This window comes from Culex pipiens, chromosome 1 (genome assembly GCF_016801865.2).
Source record: "Culex pipiens pallens isolate TS chromosome 1, TS_CPP_V2, whole genome shotgun sequence".
Lineage (NCBI taxonomy): Eukaryota > Metazoa > Arthropoda > Insecta > Diptera > Culicidae > Culex > Culex pipiens.
In genome coordinates this window covers 80248383-80275790 of record NC_068937.1, presented here as the reverse complement: position 1 = coordinate 80275790, position 27408 = coordinate 80248383, and the positions used below count along the sequence as shown (strand labels likewise).

Here is a 27408-nt window from a genome sequence, read left to right as displayed (position 1 = left end):
AAAATGGCATTGGGGTTTAGCCTTAAAAGATTCGAAGCTTTAGGTAAAATTCTCACTGGATGGTATCATTATGTTTTTGAAAAAATAATTGCACCAATATATTTCTCGGAGTTTCATCATTTTGTAAGAAAGGCTCTATTTCACCTCTGGTGATATTAAATCGGGTTTTTACTGAAAATATTGGAAATGTTAGTAAAAAACACAGCCAAAGTTGACCCCTAAAAAATGACATTTTTAAAAACATTGGCAAAGTCACATAAAACAAGTTAAACTTCCAACCCTGAAATTTTCTAAAATTTTAAGAGTTTTTCTTTCCAATGCTTTTCAAAAATCGGTTGGAAAATTGATTTTTGGCGTTTTTTTAGATCGAAGCCCGTCTAAAGGCGGGGTTAGGTTGTAGAGGGTTGATACTTTTAATACTTTTAAAACTTTTAATACTTTTAATACTTTTAATACTTTTAATACTTTTAATAATTTTAATAATTTTAATACTTTTTATACTTTTAATACTTTTAATACTTTTTATACTTTTAATACTTTTAATACTTTTAATACTTTTAATACTTTTAATACTTTTAATACTTTTAATACTTTTAATACTTTTAATACTTTTAATACTTTTAATACTTTTAATACTTTTAATACTTTTAATACTTTTAATACTTTTAATACTTTTAATACTTTTAATACTTTTAATACTTTTAATACTTTTAATACTTTTAATACTTTTAATACTTTTAATACTTTTAATACTTTAATACTTTAATACTTTTAATACTTTGAATACTTTTAATACTTTTAATACTTTTAATACTTTTTATACTCTTTATACTATTTATACTTTTTTTACTTTTTATACTTTAATACTTTTAATACTTTTAATACTTTTAATACTTTTAATACTTTTAATACTTTTAATACTTTTAATACTTTTAATACTTTTAATACTTTTAATACTTTTAATACTTTTAATACTTTTAATACTTTTAATACTTTTAATACTTTTAATACTTTTAATACTTTTAATACTTTTAATACTTTTAATACTTTTAATACTTTTAATACTTTTAATACTTTTAATACTTTTAATACTTTTAATACTTTTAATACTTTTAATACTTTTAATACTTTTAATACTTTTAATACTTTTAATACTTTTAATACTTTTAATACTTTTAATACTTTTAATACTTTTAATACTTTTAATACTTTTAATACTTTTAATACTTTTAATACTTTTAATACTTTTAATACTTTTAATACTTTTAATACTTTTAATACTTTTAATACTTTTAATACTTTTAATACTTTTAATACTTTTAATACTTTTCATACTTTGAATACTTTTAAAACTTTCAATACTTTTAATACTTTTAATACTTTGAATACTTTTAATACTTTTAATACTTTTAATACTTTTAATACTTTTAATACTTTTAATACTTTTAATACTTTTTATACTTTTTATACTTTTTATACTTTTAATACTTTTAATACTTTTTATACTTTTTATACTTTTTATACTTTTAATACTTTTAATACTTTTAATACTTTTTATACTTTTTATACTATTTATACTTTTTTTACTTTTTATACTTTTTATACTGTTTAATACATCATGTGTTTTTATTGTTTAGTTTCTAATGAAATGTCCTGTAAATTAGTGTTGCTTTTAGAATTAATCAAAATACTTACCCTAGTCAATAAGAACACAAACAACCATAACTAACCTGTACACATAAACACAAAAATCTGTAAAAGAAAACACACCACGCCAACTGTTATACGCTGATTGACAGACACAAAACACACACGACACACACCATAAATTGTACAAAACCACACAAACGAAATAAACAGTTATCAAGAAAACGTCGTCGCGTCTAGTTCGAACGTAAAACACAATTTTCAACGCGAAATCCGAACAAATCTACAAGGTGACAAAGTTACAACACGCGAGCAGGTGAAAGGAAAGGAAAAATAGTGCATGCAGGAGGAAAAAGGACTTTCTAAAGGAAAATTTCATGCAAGGACAGTTGGAAGAGGAAAGTTGGAAAGGAGAAAAGTTTTGGACACTGGGATTTGGACCACTGCGGTTGTACATAATTTTGGTCCTTCGACGACCGGATATCGAAGAGTCCGGTGCCGGTGTGGAAAACGGGTTCCAGGTCAAGTGTCCAGAAGGCCGGAGAAGGGATCTGTGCGGCCATTAGAGTGTGGAAACGTGTTGTACAGTGCAAACCATTTTGTACTAAAACAGGGGATTTGTTTCCGGCCACGCGAGCAGTGCAACAAACACTTTCAAGTGCGCTTTACTTCTACAATCAAAACAAAGTGTATCTCACGTGCCAGTGTATTTGTGCAATCGAAAACACTTTGCCCTTCGAACTTTTTTGCCGTCTCGCTTGTGTGACGTGAAAGTGCAAAAAGTGATAAATGGCCGATGAGTTGAAAAAGAAGCTGGCAATGGTCAGCGACTCGCTGGGGCTGCTAGAGAAGTTTAAGGAGGACTACACAACGAATCCTAAGCTAGCAGATCAGGTGGGTGCATGGGCGAAGCAACTGGAGGTGATGTACGACAGGTTCTACGGTTTCTCTGCCAAGCTGGAGATGCTGTCAACTGATGCAGAAGTGGACAAGCTTAGGGAAGATAGGCTGGCGTTTGACGCTCGCTATTACACGATGCTGGCTTTTTGCTTAAATAAGTCGACTCCCACTAGAGCTGCGTCCAGTTTGTCTGCGTCTTCTACCTCTTCTTCCCAAACGCAGAGAACGAAGCTTCCCGAGTTGATTCTTCCAAAGTTCAGCGGCGAACTCAAACATTGGTGCGAGTTTCGCGACGCATTCAAGTCGGCGATCGGCTCTCGTGACGATATCAGTGGTGTGGACAAGGTGCGGTACCTGAAGGGGCTCATGGAAGGCGAAGCTAAGCTGTACCTGAACAACGTCGAGATAAGTGAGCAGGGCTACAAGGATGCGATGCGTAAACTATACCTGCGCTACGAAAACAATCGTCAACTCATCAAGTGCCACATCGAAACCCTCTTCGACACTCCTGCGATGTCACAGGAATCGGCGGAACTACGCTCGTGTACTGACCGCCGCTCCAGCAACGTCACCACCCCCACCGCCTCTGGCTTACAAGCTTATGCCGTCGAAGTCGGTGGCCTACCCAGCAACTGCTGCAGCGAATCCCGAGAGCAGCTCAACTGCTGCAGTATCTTGTAGCGGAAGGAAGGTCAACCCGTGCGATAAGTGTGGCCAAGAACATCACCTCTATCACTGCCCGGATTTTCACCAGCTCAACGTAAGCCAACGGTTTGAACTGGTAAGACAGAAACACCTTTGCAAGAACTGTTTGTGTAGCACTGAGCACTTCGCTCGTGATTGTCCTGGTTCGACTTGCCGGACCTGTCACAAAAAGCACCATACGCTCCTTCACACCAATGCTGCTCCTCAGTTCACTTCTGGCGGGCAATCTGGTACTGCATCCCATCCCGAGACAGTTCCTCCTCCACCGCAGTCCACTACGCAAGCTTCTGCCCAGCAAACAAACCCCTCAACTTCTGCGAGTGTTCAGAGCGCTTCTGGAACGCCACAGTACGCCCTAGTCTCTTATGATAGAGCTGCTGTTCCGGAATTCGTCTTCCTTCCCACCGCCCTCGTGAACATTCGAGACTACAGAGGTCGCACACAAGTCGCTCGTTGTCTGCTGGATTGTGCGTCGCAACGCAACTTCATCACAGAAGCCCTTTGCGAAAAGTTGCAACTGCCGCGCGTTCGTCTGCCGGACGCGATCTCCATCTGTGGAATCGGGAACTCGTCCGCTTTTGTGAAGCACAAGACCACAATCGCTGTCCATTCTCGAGTCTCCTCCTACGCGCTGAACAGCTCAATGCTGGTTCTGCCGACGATCACGGCGAAGCTACCACAGTCAACGGTGGATGTTGAACAATGGGTGATCCCGCAGCACGTCGAGCTGGCTGATCCAAGTTTTGCTGTTTCTGGGTCAATCGACATGGTCCTAGGCGCGTCGCATTTCTTCCGAGTTCTCCGCAACGGACGAGTCAAGCTCGGAGAAAATCTGCCACTTCTACAGAACACTAAGTTTGGCTGGGTCATTTCTGGGGATTGTCTGCGCGAAGGTCACGACCACGAAAAGCCCCTGCGCGAGGTCGCACCAGAAGAGGTCGACGCTCAGCCGCAGCATTTTCTTCCGCACCAAGCTGTAATGACGGTAGAAAGAACCGCACTCGCAACCTGGAATCACGTTCCGGCTGGAGACTACCCTGCGGATTTGGAGAGTGCATTGTGATGGCACGGACCCCAATGGCTCGAAAACAATCAACACCCGTGGTCACTAACCGGCGAACTGGTGGAAAGCGCACTGTGGTGGCATGCACCGCAGTGGCTACGAAACGACCAGCAGTTGTGGCCACAAATCTACGTTCCTAACGCGAACGTGGAAGAAGAACACCTACGAACACTCCACGCTGGTCCTGGGCTGATGTTGTCAACCCTCCGACAGCAATTCTGGCCTCTTGGCGGCCGGAACCTGGTGCGCAGCATCTTCCACTGGTGCATGGTCTGCGCTCGAGCAAAATCAACCACGCTGGAACAAAGCAGCCGGTTCGGACGCCGGTGCTTACTCTAGTTAGAGTCGCCAGTCGAGGGGGGCCTCCTGGCCCACGCTCGGGGGAATCGAGCAGTTCCTGGTTCAACTGTAAAGAGGAACAAGGCCTCGCCGTGTGGGTTCTTGGACCCCGCGGCTGGGACTTGGCCCAAGGCAAGTACCCTTATGTTCCTTCTTTGACAGACATTCAGCCGTTCATCCTTTCTAGCGCAGCACAACACCACCTGAAGGATGACACGCACCAAACACACTAACCAGGACTGCCGATCAACCCAGCTGTTCGAGGAGCATCTCTAATTCGACGAAAAGCCTCGTCACGTGGGTCTGGGAGACTAACCAGACCCCGTGGCTGAGACTTAACTAGAGTTAAGTACTCGCATTCGTTCCCGCAGATTCCTGCGATCATCTCTTTTCGTTGCAGCTCGGACACATGGACACCTCGTCGGTCTCCGTAGGCCACAACGAAGCTAACGAAAATGCTCATCTCGAACGTGCCAGATCAACAACCCTGCCCGATGATCTCATCGTCAACCCGTAGCAGGAAACGAACATTTCATTGGCGGCCGGAATGTTTAATACATCATGTGTTTTTATTGTTTAGTTTCTAATGAAATGTCCTGTAAATTAGTGTTGCTTTTAGAATTAATCAAAATACTTACCCTAGTCAATAAGAACACAAACAACCATAACTAACCTGTACACATAAACACAAAAATCTGTAAAAGAAAACACACCACGCCAACTGTTATACGCTGATTGACAGACACAAAACACACACGACACACACCATAAATTGTACAAAACCACACAAACGAAATAAACAGTTATCAAGAAAACGTCGTCGCGTCTAGTTCGAACGTAAAACACAATTTGCAACGCGAAATCCGAACAAATCTACAAGGTGACAAAGTTACAACACGCGAGCAGGTGAAAGGAAAGGAAAAATAGTGCATGCAGGAGGAAAAAGGACTTTCTAAAGGAAAATTTTATGCAAGGACAGTTGGAAGAGGAAAGTTGGAAAGGAGAAAAGTTTTGGACACTGGGATTTGGACCACTGCGGTTGTACAATACTTTTTATACTTTTCATACTTTTTATACTTTTTATACTTTTTATACTTTTTATACTTTTTATACTTTTTATACTTTTTATACTTTTTATACTTTTTATACTTTTTATACTTTTTATACTTTTTATACTTTTTATACTTTTTATACTTTTTATACTTTTTATACTTTTTATACTTTTTATACTTTTTATACTTTTTATACTTTTTATACTTTTTATACTTTTTATACTTTTTATACTTTTTATACTTTTCATACTTTTTATACTTTTTGTGCGTTTTATACTTTTTATACTTTTTATACTTTTTATACTTTTTATACTTTTTATACTTTTTATACTTTTTATACTTTTTATACTTTTTATACTTTTTATACTTTTTATACTTTTTATACTTTTTATTCTTTTTATACTTTTTATACTTTTTATTTTGGCGAATTAAATTTTCATTATCTGAAAATATATGTAAATGAAAAAGTTTTATTCTGGCATTTATGTGGATCGATCATAAGAATCCTGTCGAAACAAGTCAAGCTTGAGCAGCTTCTCTCGAGAACAAAAGAAAGAGGAAAGTTCAGGCTGTTAAGCTCTGAAGAATAATTCCGAGTTTCAATATCAGATGGCGCAGTTGCGTAAGAGAAGCTTTGCTGTCAGTTTAAGCTCATTTTTCCAAAGAAGTATCAGAATTCCTAAATTGGGCCAGCAAATTTAGGAATTGGGTGACTTATCTGGCAGAAGTTGGCAAATTCCTAAATTTTAGGAATTGGATTACTTCTTTTTATTTTCAGTGTAGAACATGTCAACTTTCTAAAACTTATCGTTTTTGAGATATATGCAATTCAATATTAATTTTCCCCATACAGAGTTGGCTCTGTTCTCTGCATACAGAGCTTAGCTCTGTTCTACCATACAGAGCAGGTAAGGAGTTTTTATTGAGCCTGTAGAGCTCGTTGCGTCTCTGGTTTTAAGGAGCTTTTTGTTGCGTTTTCTTTCTTTTAATATGTTCTAACATTGACCAAAATCGATCCTCCGTGTACGCACGAGTGCAAGCAGCAGTCAAGTGCTCAGTGCTCCGTCGTTTTTCGAAAATTTTCGCCGTAATTTACCGTGATTAGCCGCGATTTTGCTCCACCAGCATGCCAAGGGCCGGCCGTGGCCGTGGCAGTTCGAGTGCGGCCTCGAAAAACCCGCGAAGTTCGTCTACCGGCCGTGTGCAAAAAGGTAAACAAACCAACGCCGCGTCGTCCACCATCGCGCCGGGGAGTGTGTGCGCCAAAGGATTCGACCCGAAATTATTACACGCTAATTACCGCGTCCAGGATCGCAGAACTATTAGGCTCCGTTCAGCTACTTCCGGCAATCCGTCGACCGATGGCGCTTCAACATCCGCCAACATTCCCACCAGTAACCAGTTCGCGAGACTGAGTGACGAGGAAAGCAGCTACAACAACACCGACGGTAGCACTACCGACGACGACGACGACGATGGTCGTGCACGGAAAAAAGTGCCGACGCCAAAAAAAGTAATTACTCCAAAGGAACGACGACCACCACCAATTTTCGTTTTGGACACGTTGGCGGACGATGTTGACGAGCAGCTGGAAGGCCTCGTGTACTGCCTCAAAATAGGTAAATCGTCAGTGCAAGTTTTCACGTTTGACCAAAAGAACTTCGACCTGGTTGTGGAGAAATTGAAGCGTAAATGCTTCAAGTTCTACACATTCGACCCCGTGCAGAAGACAGCTGTTAAGGTCGTCTTGCAGGGGTATCAAGACCGCCCGATCTCCGTCCTCAAGGAGCACCTCTCGGGTGTCGGAATAACGCCGCGAGACATAAAAGTCCTCTCGCGGAAGACAACCGTCACAGGTACACACACACTGTACCTGTTGTACTTCGACCGCGGCACCGTCAAAATTCAAGACCTGCGGCGGACTAAGGCGTTGGACGGTTTTTGGGTAAACTGGCGGTTTTACTCCAAAAATCCGACGGACGCAGCGCAATGTCACCGATGCCAGAAATTCGGCCACGGCTCGCGGAACTGCAACCTCCAGCCCCGCTGCGTGAAGTGCGGTGAGTCACACCTCTCGGAGGTGTGTGCACTGCCGTGCAAGGCGGACTTGGGGGACAAGGCAGAGCAAACCAAGGCGCGCATCAAGTGCGCAAACTGTGGAGGTAACCATACCAGCAACTACCGTGGATGCAGCGCACGGAAAAGCTACCTCGAGGAGCAGGAAAAGAGGAAGAAGAAAGCAGCAGCGTCCCACCCTCCTCAGCGAAGTACGAGCGTAACCGTGCCGGCAGCTGGTCATCGTACGGTTCCAGCGGACAACACAGCATTCCCTCCTGGATGGGGGCGATCGTTCGCCAGCGTGGTCGCTGCCGGTAGCGGCAATGCGGCCCAGCAAGAAGTTACCGGGGAAGATCTCTTTACCCTGCCAGAGTTCTTTGCTCTCGCAGGGGAGATGATGACGCGGTTTCGGACCTGCCGTAATAAGGCGGAGCAATTCCTGGCCCTTGGGGAGCTGATGATCAAGCACATCTATAAAGGATAAAAAACTGTGATCTAGTTTTAAGCTTTCTCTATTTCTATCCCCTTTCCCTTGCAATTTTAGTAAGTTTTTTCTTATTTTTTCTTACTCTTGGTGACACCTTTATTTACAAGTAATAATTGCTCCAAAATGGATTTGATGTAACACACAGCTGAAAGGAACTCCAAAACTCTGTTATGTACCCCAAAAGAACTTATTGTATCTTGATTATTCACCAATAAACCCGAATTGAATTGAATTGAACATTGACCAAAAAACATCATGTTTTTGTATTGTTCCATTGCAGGTGACTTGCCTTGAACATATTTAAGCAATTTAAACATTAATTAACAAAAGTTAAGTTATTAATTAAATTTCGTAAAATCCATATATTTACACCAAATACCACAGAGCTAGGGTGTGCAGCATCCGCCTAGATTGCGCCACTTCCAAAATCAGTAGCAGAACGTTCTCTATTATGGCAGACGTGTATTCCGTAGACACATCTTTCCCCCGAATATTAGCCTGATTAGCCTGACTTGTGAGAGCCATTTTATCATTGTTTCCCGTGTCTTATTGATGACTACTCTACCCTACCTGTTCGGGATGATAAAATTGCAAAAACACACCACATCATTTTCTTCAGACTGCCTACGCTTCTGTTAGATTAGATAAGATTAGATTAGAAATGCTTGCCTTGTTCTCGGCAAGTAAAAATAAAACATGAACATTTTAAATAATTTCAGGTCGCCCGCGGTCTGCCAACTCACACGCCGGCGGATCGCAAGAGCGGTTTGACGGTCCGCCAGCGAACATTTGTTCAATATTGACTCTTAGACATACCACAGAGACATACTGATTCTAAAAGAATGTTTCTACGTGTACTTTCAGATGCGGTTTCTTCTAATAAGTTTGATACTGTTACACTTTTCAACGAGGTTTATCAAGGCACAAAATATAAATGTTGATAAAAGGATTGCGTCCAAATTACCGTAAGTACACCCAACCGGCGGTCGCATGATTATGATGCATGGCGGCATGAAAGTATATCAGAATCTGCATGAAAACTGTCCTCATGCATTTTTTGCGAAATAGGGGTATGACATTTTTGCCCGTTACCGACAATTATCGATATTACCGACGGCTTTTTGGTTGTATTTCACAAAAAAAACTCTTAACAGAACGAGGATTGAACCACTAACTTCTTGGTTATTGATCCGACACGCTACCACCGCGCCATGGACGCTTGATGAAAAGTGAGTGAAAGAGCACCAACATATGCTTCTCTTGGGAGTGTTGCTCGGGGACGAGCCAGCGTTATATGTGTTGGTGAGAACTGCAGATCGCTGGAATGTTTACACGCGGGCAAAAATGATCTAGGGGCTTGCTACAAAAAATGTTATAAAATGTAACATTTTCTGCAGCAAATCCACTGTGGCAGATAATGAGATATATTTTTCCTTTGGGTGTAGGGTAAACAAAGCACCATCAAGCACCTGTTATGGTCTCATTAGCACTTTGACGTTTAATTCCAGTTGCTAAAAAGAGTTTTCAATTTAAATTAAATAACACATAGCTTAGTATTAAAAGAGCATGCAGGCCTATGTTAATAATTTCACAAAATATTTTGTTTATTTAACAATTTTGTTTTTTTTTCGGTCTTTTCGACCCTACATATCTGCAACTACGATAGACAACGCCTCGTGAGCGAAACCCCTATTTTCAAACGGTGATAGCTCAGAAACCACAAATCTTAGAAGGTCGGTCTTATGCTCAATTTTGAAGGAAATATGTAGACGTAGAACCCATTTCATTTTCGATTAAGATGTTTTTTCTACCTTTAATGCAAAATTGAAAACTTTAAATGGCCGTATCTCAAAACAGCCCTATTTATTTTCTAATTTTGACCTCACCAAAGCATTCCCCTGCCATCTTATATCTATATACCGTCAATGGGGGTGACATTGGGTCTGGGGGGTGAGATTGGGTCAAAGTGATTTTTTACGGATTTTACCATTTTTCAGGTTATTCTCAATGAAACTGAATTCTGTTAAAGGGGTTGTGTAGGGGACATCTTATGATGACTTCGCTGAAAAAATCTCGTTCCTAGAACAAATCCTGTTATTTTGGCAGATGTCTAAAGTTGGGGTACGTTTTTGGCCAAAAATGACCTCTCGAAAAATCATTTTTCTAATATTTTTGTTAAAATTGCTCGAAAACTACCCAAATGTTTGAAAATCTCCACTTCAAACACTGTAGCGTGTCAATACGATTCCCTCGAACAAGAAACGCTGTTGGATGACTTGTTTTTACCATATCGTTGTATTTGAGCATCATTTTAGTTTCATTTGACCCAATGTCACCCCCTCTAAGGGGTGAGATTGGGTCAATTTTCAAACTATTGGCATTTAAGGTAGTGTTCATCAAAATCCACCATATTTTGGGAAAATGTTAGTAAACTATCTAAGAACAAATCTACGTTGAAAGATTTTCGATGTTATTTAAATTGTTTTTGTTATTAAGAAATTTCGAGAGGTGTATCGTTTTTTGACCCATAGTCACCCCCACTGACGGTATATAAAAAATTTCGACGGTTTTGTTCGAACGCGCATCAGTTGATAACGGAAAGTCGGATCGGAGCGCTCTTTGCTGCGTTGGGTTCGTATAAGCCCAAGGAAGGTTCTTACGCTAAAGAGTGACAACTTTGGCCACTCTGGGACCGATTCCGGAGCATCTGCAGATTGTATTGGAAAATTTGCGCAAACTCTAATTTTGTTCACAGGAGGCTGAATAAACGAAACAAGCTATACGTCAAGACGAAGTTTGTCGGGTAAGGCTTGTTTTACATAAAAAATCACTTATTGGTAGAAAGGAATATGTTTCGTTCCAGAGATATCGAATTTTAAAGTTTTGAGTTTTTGAGATTACCTAAATTAGCTTCATTCGCCGCATCTGCTAGAAGCACACATGTGCGACGATCGATAACTACTACCGTAATCTGGGGTGAATCGGGACTACAGTCTGAATAGGGACAGCAGTTTTTAGAGCACCAAAAGCTTTTAAATTTGGAAATGGATGTACACATATTGTTGGCCAGAGTCTGTTCTAACCGAAACCAACCAGAAAAATCAAAATATTGTGCTCTAACATGGTTAAAACTGCTGTCCCAATTCGCCCCATGTGTCCCGATTGACCCCAGTTTACGGTACCTATTGAAATAAGATTTCATCGCAAAAAATCATTAGCAAATTAGGAAAAAAAATTAATGTGCAACACTGTTGGAAACTAGAGTATAATCGTGAATGTTTTTTGTTTGTCTTTTGAATTCAGCTAATGTCTCTGTTCTTTTTAAGTTTTCTGGTAAATTGCACACGTGTGTGTGTGCGTCGCGCGTTGAAGTTTGCACCTTGGTACGGCTCCGTGAAAGTGTCCTTAGAACCGCCGAATTACCGTTCCGCCGCGACCGTGAGTGTTATCAATTAACGCCGGAGTGCGTCGCGGACCGGCATAGTGCGTTATAATTGACCCGCAATCGACGGCCGGGCAACAAAAGTGAAATTATTTTTGCCATCCATCGTCGTCGTCGCAGGATAAACAGGCAGAACAAAGCAAGAAGTGTGGTGTAGCAACAAGGCCTGTGGCAGTGCTGTTGTGTCGAGTGCGTATACACATACTATACGAAACCGCGCGCGGTGTGCTGAGAGTGCGGTTTTAGAAAAAAAGAAAACGAGAAAAGTTTTTAACTTTTTTTTGCTAAAATAAAATAAAAGTTATTTTATTGTGCTGTTGTGAAAAATTCTGTGCTGTAAAGGGAAGCGCATACACGCACGAACGCAGGACGTCCTCTTCCGGATATGAAGACCGTTAGGCTTCGAGATAAAAGCCCCGTTACGGTAGCGTGAGAAAACCGGGGCTAGGTCTCGGTAGCCCTTAGGTGGTTCTCCACCCCGAGACTAGGTAGCGCAGCACTGATAAGGCTGCCTACCGAAAAAGAGGATCGCGAATGGCAAGAAGGCTAGAAATCCGGAACAAACGGCAGAAGCCCATAGAAAAGCAGACCACCGATTGGCGACTCGGCTCCTGGAACTGCAGGTCTTTGAATTTCTTGGGTTTCGAATTCGCCTTAGCGAATGAATTGCAACCTCGCAACTTTGATGTTGTGGCACTGCAGGAGGTGTGCTTGGAGGAGGAGCAGGTGCTAAACTGGCCAGGTCAGCAGACCAATTCCAGATTTTTTTCTGAGCGGCGGCACGGACAAGAAGCTGGGTTCCGGCTTTATCGTGCGGGGCAAGATGCAGGATCGCGTGTTCGGCTTCACGGCGTTCAGCGAGCGGATGTGTAAGTTGAGGATAAGAGGCCGTTTCTTCAACTACAGCATCATCAACGTGCACTGCCCCCACGAAGAAAAGACCGATGATGAGAAGGAAGCATTCTACGCGACGCTTGAGGATGTGTACGACGGCTGTCCGCGGCAGGATGTTAAAATCATCATTGGGGATTTGAACCCTCGGTTCGGAAGGGAGGAAATGTTTCGACCGACAATAGGTTCAGAAAGCCTACACGCGGTCACGAACGACAACGGCCAACGCTGCATCGACTTTGCAGCCTCCCGTGGAATGGTGGTCAGGAGCACCTATTTTCCTCGCAAGGACATCCACAAAGCCACCTGGACATCACCTGACCAACGGACGAAAACGCAAATCGACCACGTCCTGATCGACGGCCGATTCTTCTCGGACGTAACGCACGTGCGCACCTTTCGCGGTGCGAATATTGACTCGGACCACTACCTAGTGGGAGTTGACATGCGCTCAAAGCTGTCGACGGTGTTCAACCAACGCCGAAGTCGGCGGGCCCCTCCGTTCAACACCGCGTGTCTCCAGAACGGGGAAGTGGCCCACAGTTACGCGCAGCAGCTGGAAGCGAATCTGCCAGGTGAGGAGGATCTTGGCACAGCCTCGCTCGAAGATGGTTGGAGCCGTATTCGCTCAGCCATCGGCAGTGCAGCGGAAGCCAAACTGGGTAGTGCGATCCGAGTCAGTTGGAATGATTGGTACGACGACGAGTGCCAACAGATTACCGCCGAGAAGAAAGCAGCTTACGACAAGAAGCTACACAAGGCGACGAGAGGGAACGTGGAACGATACAGGCAGGCTCGGAATCGGCAGGTTGCGGTCTTCAAGCTCAAGAAGCGCCAGCAGGAAGACCGGGATTGCGCAGAAATGGAGCAGCTATTCCGAGCTAACGAGTCGCGAAAGTTCTACGAGAAGGTGAACCGGTCCCGCAAAGGCTTCGTGCCGCGAGCCGATGTATGCAGGGACAACGAAGGAAACCTGATCGTGAACAAGAGCGAGGTGTTGGGCAGGTGAAAGCAGTACTTTGTAGCCTTGATTACTTCAAGGGTCTTTAGAATTTGGGACCATAGGCTGTCATCTGAAGTAGATCGGTGTCCTCAAGCCTGGCTTGGGAGCGATCACTAAACTGTACAGTTCTGGTCTGTGTTCTACACAGAAAAAAAAAATCATGGTAATATTACATCTGGGAAGTGGTACATCTTTTATGTCAGAAAAAATGTGTAATTTTACCTCTAAAAATGTGTAATTTTACATCTTTTCTGGTGTAATGTCGCTTTTTCAGTCTAAATTGAGGTAAAATTTCATCATAAAAGAGGTAATATTCAACCTTCCAAAACTAAAGCTTCAAAATTTACACAATTTTTTTCTGTGTAGGAGCAATTCCAGCTCAAATCGGGAATTTTTCTGGATTTTATGTACCCGACCCTCTCCGATTTCAATGAAACTTTTTAGACATGTTATCCTAGGCCTATATAAGCCATTTTTGTGTATATGGAGCCAATAGTACTCGAAAATAACATTTGAGAAGGGCGTAAGGTATTAAAATATTAGTGTATTTTGCAATTTAAAAATTACTGTATCTCGAAGCCGTTGCGTCGTATCAAAAAGTGGTCAAAGACAAACTTGTAGGAAATTGGACGGGCTTTCTGAAAAAAATACACTGAAACAAAAATACACGCCACTTCTATGTGATTTTTCGATTTTTATGTCTAAAACTTAAATTTAAAGGTGTTGTCACGATTTTTTTTCGTTCAAAATTTTTGAGTAAATTGCCTAAGATGTTACCAAAAGACTGACGAAAAATGCAGGATGGTATGTCCCTCCTAAAAAAACACAAAAATCATTTACTAAAACTGTTTTTTTGAAAAGTGGTCTAATCGTCAAAATTTTCAAAAACCCATAGTGAGAATCGATTCCCCAGACAATTTCACATAAAAGTCTCCATATTGACCATTGTCCTATGTCCAATCCTTGGGAAGATACAGCGGTTCTAGAAATAAAAATGATGAAAAAATGGGTTTTTATATGGTTTTTGGCAATTTCTATATGACAGACTTGGTTTTTCAGTCTCGTAAATATTTTTACCGGAAAGCTCGCCCAATTTCCCATAAGTTTGCCTTTGACAGCATTTCAATTGGATATAAGGGCTTACAGATATAAGCTAAATTACATTGTTAATAACTGAAAAGGGAATATTTTTTCCAGTGTGGTAGAAACCTGGATAGTAAATTAGCGTACGTAAATATCAAAACGAGTCAAATCAAAAAGCTGTCTCAGGCAAACTTATGGGAAATTTGACGAGCTTTCCGGTAAAAATATTTACGAGACTGAATAACCAAGTATGTCATATAGAAATTGCCAAAAACCATCAAAAAACCCAATTTTTCATCATTTTTATTTTTAAAACCGCTGTATCTTCCCAAGGATTGGACATAGGACAATGGTCAATATGGAGACTTTTATGTGAAATTGTCTGGGGAATCGATTCTCACTATGGGTTTTTGAAAATTTTGACGATTAGACCACTTTTCAAAAAAACAGTTTTAGTAAATGATTTTTGTGTTTTTTTTTTGTTTATTTGGTTGTTTTTTTTTTGTTTATTTGGTGGCTCCTGGCCCTTTTATATGAGTTTGGTTACATTTCTTACATCGTATTTGTAGAGTTTACTCATTGGAGACATCTGGAGTTGGCTCTCTTTGTTTATGGCCCGAAGTGTCCTTTGCGCTGGATCAGCATTATCCAGCGCATGGCCACTTTGCCGTAAAACCCGAAAAATTGTACAACCCGAAACAGTCCCATGCGCAAGCACAGCAGTTATGCCAGCGCATATTGAACCGATTGTTATGTAATTTGAGTCCTGGGCCTGGCTGTGTGTGGCTCACTCAGCCAGGCAGGGCAATAAATTAAAATTGAAGTGTGAGGCAGTAAATGATGGGTTGCAACTAATTAGCTATGCAGGGTTGGTAAACCCGTGCAGGGGTGGTAACCTATCACACCTTCCCCCTAAAAGAAGAATGAATTTTATGAAGTAAAAATTATTCTTTACCATTCTCCAGTTGCCTTTTACAATCTTGTGTATATAATCAAAATCTTCCTGTTTTTTGTTATTTCCGAATAATTCAATTCCACGGCCTATTGCCGGGAAACTTTCACCTACTTCGGTTGAAGTTAGGCTCGGATGAGTTTTTTTTTTTTTTTTTTTAGATTGCGTATTTGATTACCCTATTTTTATGGATTTCTTTATTTTTATTCGAGGGTGTATGAAAAATTGTTATATTTGGATGATTTAGACTAACTATAGTATATGGGCCTTCAAAATGTAGATCGCATTGTATAGTTAATGCGTATCGATTACCATTTTGCGTTTTTGTCATAGGTCCAATTGTGTCTATGGAAATTGTTTCGAAAACTGAATGAGGAGTTGAAGTTTTTGTATAAATTTCGTTTGTTTTTGCAGAATGTTTGTTCATTTTACACTGAACACATTTTTCTACAAAAGTTTTGATTAGTTTTTGCATGTTTTTAAATTCAAAGTATGCTTTCAATTTTTTCCAAAGGCGGTAAGAACCAACATGACCTCCTATCGGTGAGTCATGATAATATTCTATAATCCTTAGTGCTTCAAGTGGATCATTTATAATTCTACGTTTTTTATAAAAGATTAACGTAAAGTTTATTTGTTTTGAGTTTTGGTTAGTAATAGGATTTGGTTTGGGTGTGGCTAGCACTTTGTACGCGTGTATGAACTTTTGAATATCACATAAACTTGAGAATTCAGCGGTTAGCGCTAGAGCTAACTTGTCTATTCCTAGTTTATTGGCCTGTGAGTCAATGTTCTGAATAATCTCCATGAGATTATCATTAGTGTTAGACAGAGGCATAGGGATAATTAACGCTGGAGTTAATTCCTTTCTGGATCGCTTGTCTCTAATGGAAATTTTTATACCGGTTTGCGCATTTGTATCAATACCAACTATTTCAAGTTTTGGAAGATTACAGAGTTATTTTATTGTATTTTCCTGTTTTTTCCACTAACACCGATTGTTCATAGTTTCACAGTATTGTTAAAAGTTCACATTTTACGAGGCACTGAATCAGGCCTTTTACACATTTTAAATTCGTTCTTACGATGATTGGCACTGATGTAGTGTTCAATCTGTTTACTGTGATTTTAATGGTTTCCATATTTACTGTACTTGTTGGTCTTTGATCCTGGACGATCGGCCTCGCGCACGATGTGGGTCAGTTCACTGATCAATTTTCCGTAAATCGTTTGTTAGATTGTTTTTCGTCATTTTCTGCGCGCATTTTCTATAATACTTTTCACTGGGGGTCACCGGAGTTCTGAGCACTTTTTTGATGTTTTTTCACACATTAGCCATCCGAATGGCTCGCTCAGCCACTTGCTGGGACTGGTGGCGGTGGTGCGCGTTGCACAATTTAAAAATTCCATACGCCAGCGCTGCTAATGCAAGCAGTGCAACTGAAATCGACTGGATCGCGTCATGGGTTGAACTGTTGTCAACTGCGACGATTTCGTCTGCGCTGAACCAACCCATTTTCACTAGCACCGAAATTTTCACTTTTCACTTTTCCACAGATTTTTTTTTTGTGATTTCGATTCGCTTTAAAGTTCGCGGCGCGTTGCTTCCGAGCCGCTGCTCACGGTCGCCATGTAGCCTTGATTACTTCAAGGGTCTTTAGAATTTGGGACCATAGGCTGTCATCTGAAGTAGATCGGTGTCCTCAAGCCTGGCTTGGGAGCGATCACTAAACTGTACAGTTCTGGTCTGTGTTCTAGAAAGAATTCCTTTATTTGGTGGCTCCTGGCCCTTTTATATGAGTTTGGTTACATTTCTTACATCGTATTTGTAGAGTTTACTCATTGGAGACATCTGGAGTTGGCTCTCTTTGTTTATGGCCCGAAGTGTCCTTTGCGCTGGATCAGCATTATCCAGCGCATGGCCACTTTGCCGTAAAACCCGAAAAATTGTACAACCCGAAACAGTCCCATGCGCAAGCACAGCAGTTATGCCAGCGCATATTGAACCGATTGTTATGTAATTTGAGTCCTGGGCCTGGCTGTGTGTGGCTCACTCAGCCAGGCAGGGCAATAAATTAAAATTGAAGTGTGAGGCAGTAAATGATGGGTTGCAACTAATTAGCTATGCAGGGTTGGTAAACCCGTGCAGGGGTGGTAACCTATCACAACTTCAACGAGCACCTCAACGGCGATGAAGCGAACAAGGACGGCGTTGGAGTCAACCTTGGAGCGCCCGCAGCTGATGAACAGTTCCCGGCGCCTGATCTAGAGACGGTGAAGAGGGAGATCAGGGAGCTGAAGAACAACAGAGCTGCCGGCAAGGATCGGTTACCCGGTGAGCTCTTCAAATATGGAGGAGAGAAACTGGCGAGGGCGCTTCACTGCGTGATCTCCAAGATCTGGAAGGAGGAGAAGTTACCGAAGGAATGGATGGACGGTGTCGTGTGCCCGATCTACAAAAAGGGCGATAAGCTGGACTGCGGCAACTACCGCGGTATCACGCTTATTAACGCGGCCTACAAAATCCTCTCCCAGATCCTCTGCCGTCAGCTGTCACCCCATGCAAGGAGGTTCGTGGGGCCCTACCAAGCGGGCTTCACTGGCGCGCGCGCCACCACGGACCAAATATTTTGTCTCCTACAGATCCTCGAGAAATGTCGTGAGTACAACGTGCCCACTCATCACATCTTCATCGACTTCAAGGCAGCCTATGATACAGTCGACCGCGAGCAGCTATGGCAGATCATGCACGAGAATGGATTTCCGGATAAACTGACTCGGCTGATCAAGGCTACCTTGGATGGTGTGATGTGTCACGTGCGTGTTTCGGGGGATTTAGCGAAACCCTTTGGATCACACCGAGGGCTGCGGCAAGGTGATGGCTTATCCTGTGCGCTGTTCAACATCGTCCTTGAGGGCATCATTCGAAAAGCGGGCATTGACACGAGTGGCACGATCATGAACAGGTCCTACCAGTTGCTTGCTTTTGCCGATGACATCGACATTGTGGCAAGGTACCTGGAGACGGTGAAGGACGTCTACACCCGACTGAAGCTACAAGCAAGGCGTGTAGGACTTGGCATGAATACGACGAAGACGAAGTACATGAGAGGAAGGGGTTCGAAGGATGTCGGCCCCCCAAGCCTCACCCCTCTAACTGTGGATGATGATGAGTTGGAGGAGGTGAGCGAGTTCGTGTACTTGGGATCGCTGGTAACCGCCGACAACGACACCAGCAAAGAGATCCGGACTCGTATTTTTGCTGGGAATCGTGCCTACTTCGGATTACGGAAGACCCTCACATCGGATCGAGTGCAACGCCGCACGAAGCTGACGATGTACAAAACACTGATTAGACCGGTAGTCCTCTATGGCCACGAGACCTGGACGATGCGGCAGGAGGACGAACGTGCCCTTGGAGTTTTCGAACGGAAGGTGCTACGAACGATCTACGGTGGAGTGCAGGTGTCTGACGGAGTGTGGCGAAGACGCATGAACCACGAACTGCACGCGTTTCTTGAAGAACCGACAATCGCCACCCAGGCGAAGATCGGGAGGCTCAGGTGGGCCGGCCATGTCGCCCGAATGGACGAGAGCCAGCCTGTCAGACTGCTTTTTGACCGCGCCGAACCAGCTGGCGGTACAGGTAGGAGAGCAGGGAAACCGCGCGCACGGTGGGGAGATCAAGTGAATGGTGATATCCGGAAGATTTGTAACCTGGGAAATTGGAGAGTAGCAGCCCAAGACCGAGAAAGATGGAAGCGTCTTCTTGCTACAGCACGCGTACCTGGTGCGCTATGCTGATTGCTCGGCTCGGTAAATTGGGTACTAAAGCCCTATGTAAATTTTTATGTACAACGGTAAAAAACACGATTAAAAACCATTTCTGATCACTTTTTTAAATTTATTACATTTTTTTTGGCTGGACAACATTTTTTTGATGGATCAACTATGGTCCCCTTGGAACGAGCTGTCAAGTAGGAGCTTTTCTGTCAAGAAGGACCGCGAGGTTAATTTTTCAAAATTGATTTAAAAATCCATTTTAAACTCTTTGTGGTCGTACAAAGGGTCATTGTAATCAGAAAAATAAGCTTTATCGCTGTAAACAATAATATCAGAAATCTAAGCTTCATTTTAGGACCCAATTGTTGAAAACAAACGGGCCATTAATTATAAATCTTCTTCTTCCAATTTATGTTCTAACCTGATCGTCTAAGATGATGTGCTTGTCTTGTGAAATGCTGGTGAACCGCAGTAGCAAATTCCCAATTATGGTGCATATTCCTATTGTTGAGACACTTGTACATTAGGATTGCAATCCTTTCTTCAAAAAGGCCATGAATCGGAAGGATGTTATGTTGCGACATTGTGTATAAATCACGTGTTGGTTGAAAGTATGGAAACTTAAAAATTGCTTTGATGCAACGATTTTGCTGAACTTGAAGGTCTTTCAAATGAGTTTTACTGCAAGTGCCCCAAGCTACCTACTGTGGATAAATGCAAAGCACATTTTCAAAAGAACATGTTGTGGAACACTTTTTGCTAGCTTCCCAAGGACACCGCACAGAGGGGAACATTTCGAGGTTATCATACTTACATGCACACCCCAACACAGCCGATTATCAATGAGCACATCTAGATGTTTAAAGCTACTCACTTCCGCTACCAGTTGATTCCTTACGATGAGTTCTGGGTAGGGCTGGATATTTCAACTGGATAGACGGAAGATCATCATCTTGGTTTTCCAGATGTTGAGAGCCAGTAGATTGTTCTACAGGTAGTCAAGAACCAGTTCCAGGTCTCCTGCATGCTTGCTACTACCTGATCAGGTGAATGACCAGCGTACATAATCAAAAAACAGCAACGGGTCAAGAACACTGTCTTGTGGAACCCCACAAATGACAGCGCTACACAGAAAAAAATGGTAATATTACATAAGGAAAGTGGTACATCTTTTATGTCAGATAAAATTTGTAATTTTGGCTCTGAAAATATGTAATTTTACCACTATTCTGGTGTAATGTCGCTTTTTCAGTCTTAATTGGGGTAAAATTACATCATAAAAGAGGTAATATTAAACCTTCTAAAATTACACCTTCCAAAATTACACAATTTTTTGCTGTGTATCGTAGCTACATGTTCCGGCTACAACCACCTGCTGAAAGCGATCAGACAGGTAACTCTTCAAGATCTGGGTTGGGAGCCCTCGTATTCCGCAAGCGTCCAACTTCTTGAGCAGCATCGTGTGGTTAATTGTGTCAAATGCTTTAGACAAGTCGAGGAAAACGGTACCAACACTTTTTTTGTCGTCCAACATCTTTCGAAATTTCATCGACCATCTCCAAAACAGCTACTTCCGTTGAAGAACTTTCTCTGAAGCCAAATTGGTGTTGATAGAGTTGTTTTGTGCAGGTCAGAAAAGTGCTTAGCCGAATAAACAACAATTTCGCATACACCTTATTGACCGCTGGGAGTACCGAGATCGGTATGTAGTTTGGTTGGGTCCTTGGGGTTTCCGTTTTTGAAAACTGGATGTACAATAGCCTTTTTTTAAACATTTTGGGTACGATGATGAGCCACACTTTCGTTAAAACAGTCTCGAATAAGGGTTGCAAGCAGCGCACAATGTTTTTTAATCAATTGACTTTTGTGACTAAATTCTACAAAATTTTACCATAAAGCAGAATGATTATTTTCAAAGAAGGGAAAACCTCTAGAAAATAAAAAGCTTTCATAGCTTTCAAAGCAGAATGTTTATTTTCAAAGAAGGGCAAATCTCAAGAAAGTACGCATTATACATACATTGATTTTCTGTAAAGCTTTTTATTTTCTTGAGGTTTTCCCTTCTTTGAAAATACACATTCTGCCTTATCATAAATGTCATAAAAGTCAACTGATTAACGAAAGAAGGGAAAATTCTTACATAACATCACATTGAATGAATGTTAAAAACATCTAGTGTTTGTCTAATATCCATCGATCTACAGTGTTACATCTCGTGGTGGGTAATAAAGTATTGGTTTAATAGTCAATGTTTGCTTCTATTGTTCGTGTCCGAACATTTCACTTTCTTTTTTATCATTCATATATATTATATTCAATATTGTGTTCAATATTGCATTTCGGGAAATTTCATTCCGGATAACGTCCATTTCGGATAATGTCCATCCCGAGCAGACGGAAATAACTTGGGAAGGTCAGTTTTTGATATTGTGAGAAGATCAAAATCCGTTATTGAGATGATCGGATTAGTTGTTAAAATAACAAATTTCAATAACAAAAATTTGTTCGAAAAATAACTCAAATTGTTATTGCTCTGTTATTGCAATAACATACTAATAACATAGAACCCAGAACAATAGAATAACAAGGTTAGTTATTCTGAGCAATCGATGGGGAGCACACAAATAACAAAAACTGTTATTTATATGGATTGATTGCATAACAAAAACTATTATTATTTTATCACATGGAAAGCTACCCGAGCAGAATTTGGTGAAGAAAAAAACATAATTAATGAAGCATAACATTGTAACTCAGGCTGTTATAAATATGGGTAAATTTTCAATGTTGCTATCAAAATCTGAATTCAAATTGTTGTTTTACGCTCTGTGGGGGGAGGGGCGAGCGTAAAACGGTGGAGCTTTATTTGGCAATCGGGGATACATTCTTTGAAAGCTTTTAGTTTGACTTACCGGAAATTTGAATACGGTGTACGGTCGAATACTTTGGAGTCAATCTTTAGCCTTTTCTATTGCTTTGGTCCAAGTTGAGCGTCTACCTAAAATGTTGGAAATTATCACAAAGTGTCTAATTCTTTTTTAGAAAAAAATCAAGCACTTATCTGAAGGTGGTTTAGCTGGTGATATTCTTCAGCACAGAGAATTTTTTTATGATCAACGGCACGTGGTTAGTTGAATCTTCTTGATGATGATGCTGCTGTCCATGCCCTTGAAAACAATTGATCGATCTGGAATGTTAGAATCTGGAGTTAAAAGCCTAAATATTTCTTTAAGATTATTTTTCAAGGGTTTTATTTTCAAATTACCTTCTTAAGCAGGGGGTTGATGTGTGCTTGCACGGAATCGAACCCACCAATCACCTCAAAAACCTGGCCTATGGGAACGACACAATCTCCGCCGATTTTGCAGCAAGCGTTCCGACTTCGGCGAATCAACTTCCTCCTCCTCCTTTCTGGAAAAAGAAGGAAACAGTTATAATTTCAATTGATAACTCTTTTGAAAAATAAACTTACCTTCGTGAAGGTAGGGTTGGCAAGGCTAATTTCTGAGCTAGCAGAAAAGCAGCTTGAATCGGCTCAGCCGTTTTGAAGAACATTTTTAGTATAGTCGTCTTTTACTTTTACCTGGAAAAAAAGAACGATACAAGTTTGGTAAAAAATCTTAGGGGGTGATAAATAATCACTTTATTCCGTCAGAATCAGTCTTTAGCCAGAACGTAACTAAACTTTTGGGCACCCTTAGCAAACGTCATATCAATACAAATTGCTGCCGGAACTTTTTCCGGATCTCTCCCGGAAAAGATCCGGCAGCAATTTTGTATGCTTTGACGTTTGCGGAGGGTACCACAAAAAGGTAAACAAATCACTTCGTGCGTCAGCCAAAACATAACCCTCCAGCAGGTGATTTGCTAATATTTGTTCTCCTGGCGCACGTCTGAAAGCCCATTATTCAAATAATTTTTTCATCTCTAAATCCGACCAGTTTTCACTAAAACGGCTCTTGCAAATATGTGGACCTTTTTTTTACGCTAAACAATTTAAATGGCACTATGTCGAAGTGTAAACAAAGAGTCTATCCTGCTCGTTCATAATATAATAATTAATCAACTAACGAGAGCAGGACGGACAGACTCTTTGTTTACACTTTGCCATTTACATTGTTTTGATTAAACTATCACAATAAATCTGAACGCGAAAGACAAAATCAAAGAAAACAAACCTTTTGACAGCTCATTCAAGCGCAGGTTGCACATCCGGGAGTTGGACTGCCGAAAAACGCCTTCCGGGGATTGTTAGCCGTCACCCACAGCAAGGAGGAAAAAACAGCTGCTGCTTGTTTTGCTTCCGGAGGCCACTCAAAACACTGGACAGATTTTGTCCTCGCTTCTTCGGTGGTCAATTTCCACGATTGTTCTTCTTACGGACAAATAAACACAAACTTCCGCGAACAAAACCCGAAAACAAAACGGTGTTTTTACTTGTAAACACACAGCCGGCCGCGACGACGAAAAAACAACTGCCTGCTACGATTGAACTGTTGACGTTTGCGAGTGCGGAGACAGCAGGGGGCGTCCATGAATAACGTTTAGATAAAATTTAGTTTGAAAATAGTAATTCTGACGTGAGTTTGATTTTTTATTGGAATTCATTAAAACGAACAATCAATAATAATTAAATGTTAATACACATTTCATGCAGCTATGAAAATGTTATTTTAACATCGAATATAAAAAAAATGATTCTGTGTTGATCGGCTTGTAAATACATGTTCTAGAGATTTATTTAAAAAGGTCCTATAAACTCAGGGAATCCCTTTGAACCTATAAAAACACTATAGTGATCTATAGATATAAAAGTTTAGCAAACTAAGTAAAACGTCATTTCGGGATGACCTCTTTGAGAGATTCCGGAGATTCGTTTCCCAACGTTACCACCCACCACCCACGACTGTCGATGGCTTGGATGTAAACAAATTTTACACTCTCAAATGAGAACAGTAGAAATCACAAAATACACTGTAACTAAAAATCACACTTTGCTGAGTTCGTTTTCGCACTTCTCCATACGATTTTTTTTTCTGTTCGACTACGATTTCCAAAAAAAAGTGAATTTTCTGTTACAGTGTAGATTGTATTTGAGAAATCGGAGGAGTCCTGTCGAAAATTATCGTCTGCATTTTTTTGAAGTTGGACTCAAATTAAAAACAAGTTCGTGAAAAATCCTTCCTGAACTGTGCACTGTGTCTTTTTTTGGCAATACAATTTGAAAAAGAAAAATAATTCCCACGCTATCGGTAAGTTGCTTACAACGCTGTTTAGGTTTAAATAAAAATAAATCTCTTCCCGTTGCAGATTTTCCAAAGAAAAACAAATTCGTGACAAAGGGGCAATTTAACTTCATTATGAAGGAATTCAAGGAGAGTTTAAGCAAATCCAACCAAGAGTCGCCAACTGGAGGTGCAGAGCTTCCACTAGGGATGGCTTTTGATACGATGCACAACAACTCGATCCAAAAACTTCCGGTTCCGTCAGAAGCACTCGAACAGATGGAAAAAACTGTGCTAGAGAAGAACGGATCGTGTGTGGCCTGTATTTAAATGGAAGCGTTATGTGACCACTTTGTCGGACATTCCCGGACTGTGTAACAAGTTATCTCGGACAAAGATCACACGACCATCACCGTGTACAGCTTGCGGGCAGGAACGGTTGTCGGAAACCCTCCACCATCGTTGTCAGATGGAGTTGTGCGTGTTCAAGCGCCGCCCGGCCGGCGTCCACATCATCAACCTGGGCCGCACCTTGGAAACGCTGCTGCTGGCAGCTCGCTGCATCGCCAGCATCGAGTACCCTGGAGAGATGTTCACCAGCGCCCAGTTTACTCCGCGTTCCGTGCTCAAGTTCGCGCACTACACCGAGGCCACCCTCATTGCGGGCCACTTCACGAATCAGATCCACCCTGCGTCCCGTGAGCCACAGCTGCTGATCGAGACCGACCCGCTGACCGATCACCAACCCGTGGTGGAGGCGTCCTACGCTGCTCAAGTTCGTCAACTTTGCCATCCCGTGCAACACCAAGTCGCCGCACTCGGTCGGTCTGATGTGGTGCCTGTTGGCCCGTGAGGTGTTGAAGCTGCGCGGCAAGATCTCCGACAAGTGGGAGCTGAATCCAGATCTGTTTTTCTAATGTGATCCGGAGGAGGGTGGAAACTGGGGTGAGAATGCTGCTCCAGCTGCTGCCGCGGCTGTTACGGCCGTTACTGGTGCTGTTAGCCTAAAGATGACGCCCAGACCATCGGATCGTAGGGTGGAGCCTCGGTGAATTCCAAGGAGAAACGACGGTGCTGCTACGCGCAGAGGGCCGTGTCCGAAGCTGGTCGGTTGTTTGTCTGTGACTGACTACAGAATGCCTCTAATGTTGGCTTATCAGCACTTTGACATTCAATTACATCTCATCTTTTGACAAAGAACTTTGTCCTAAGGGCTCTATTCTGGTGAGGTGTCAATCCAGAAAAACGAAAAATGTCGCGCGTTACGAAAATGTTGCATGCTTGGTACTGCGGAAGGGGTCAGCAACGAATGAAGTGTGGCAACAATGGTGCAACATTCTCGCGTGACAGTTCCAAGAAAGCAGGAGACGAGGCAAAATTTGCACCATGTTGCCACATTTCATGCGGACTATATAAGCTAACAGATAGCCTCTGAACAGTTAGTTTTGACCGAAAATCCGTCAGAGACGGATCGACGGTGGTAAATTTATTGCTCACACACACATACACACATTGAAAGACACAGGTTGAGCATCTTGGGAGGAATTCTGTTCTAAAGAACATTGTTAAAACGGTCACTCGGAAACCAGAATGATTCAAGGCAATGGGGTTGGGACCAAACTGGTAGGATATTGGCCACACCCGGAGTGGCCATGGCCCTGAGGGAAGGTTCTACCGGGGGGACATTTATCGAACCATACGACTTGGGGCAATATGGGTATCAAAATTCATGGTTTTTGATACTGGTGATGAAAATGGCCATTTTGACAGGATTGGCCACACCCGGAGTGGCCATGGCCCTGAGGGAAGGTTCTACCGGGGGGACGTTCATCGAACCATACGACTTGGGGCAATATGGGTATCAAAATTCATGGTTTTTGATACTGGTAATGAAAATGGTTATTTTGACAGGATTGGCCAAACCCAGAGTGGCCATGGCCCTGAGGGAAGGTTCTACCGGGGGGACATTTGTCGAACCATACGACTGGGGGCAATATGGGTATCAAAATTCATGATTTTTGATACTGGTGATTAAAATGGTAATTTTGACAGGATTGGCCACACTCGGAGTGGCCATGGCCCTGAGGGAAGGTTCTACCGGGGGACATTTATCGAACCATACGACTTGGGGCAATATGGGTATCAAAATTCATGGTTTTTGATACTGGTGATGAAAATGGCCATTTTGACAGGATTGGCCACACCCGGAGTGGCCATGGCCCTGAGGGAAGGTTCTACCGGGGGGACATTTATCGAACCATACGACTTGGGGCAATATGGGTGTCAAAATTCATGGTTTTTGATACTGGTGATGAAAATTGCCATTTTGACAGGATTGGCCACACCCGGAGTGGCCATGGCCCTGAGGGAAGATTTTACCGGGGGGACATTTATCGAACCATACGACTTGGGGCAATATGGGTATCAAAATTCATGGTTTTTGATACTGGTGATGAAAATGGCCATTTTGACAGGATTGGCCACACCCGGAGTGGCCATGGCCCTGAGGGAAGGTTCTACCGGGGGGACATTTATCGAACCATACGACTTGTGGCAATATGGGTATCAAAATTCATGGTTTTTGATACTGGTGATGAAAATGGCCATTTTGACAGGATTGGCCACACCCGGAGTGGCCATGGCCCTGAGGGAAGGTTCTACCGGGGGGACGTTCATCGAACCATACGACTTGGGGCAATATGGGTATCAAAATTCATGGTTTTTGATACTGGTAATGAAAATGGTTATTTTGACAGGATTGGCCAAACCCAGAGTGGC

At 42.0% G+C, this 27408-nt stretch overlaps 1 pseudogene; it reads left to right on the top strand.

Annotated features, from left to right (window-relative positions):
- LOC120430364 (40S ribosomal protein SA-like) overlaps nucleotides 1–26849 on the top strand; it is a 142480-nt pseudogene extending 115631 nt beyond the window's left edge.
- The last annotated feature ends 559 nt before the right edge of the window (nucleotides 26850–27408 follow it).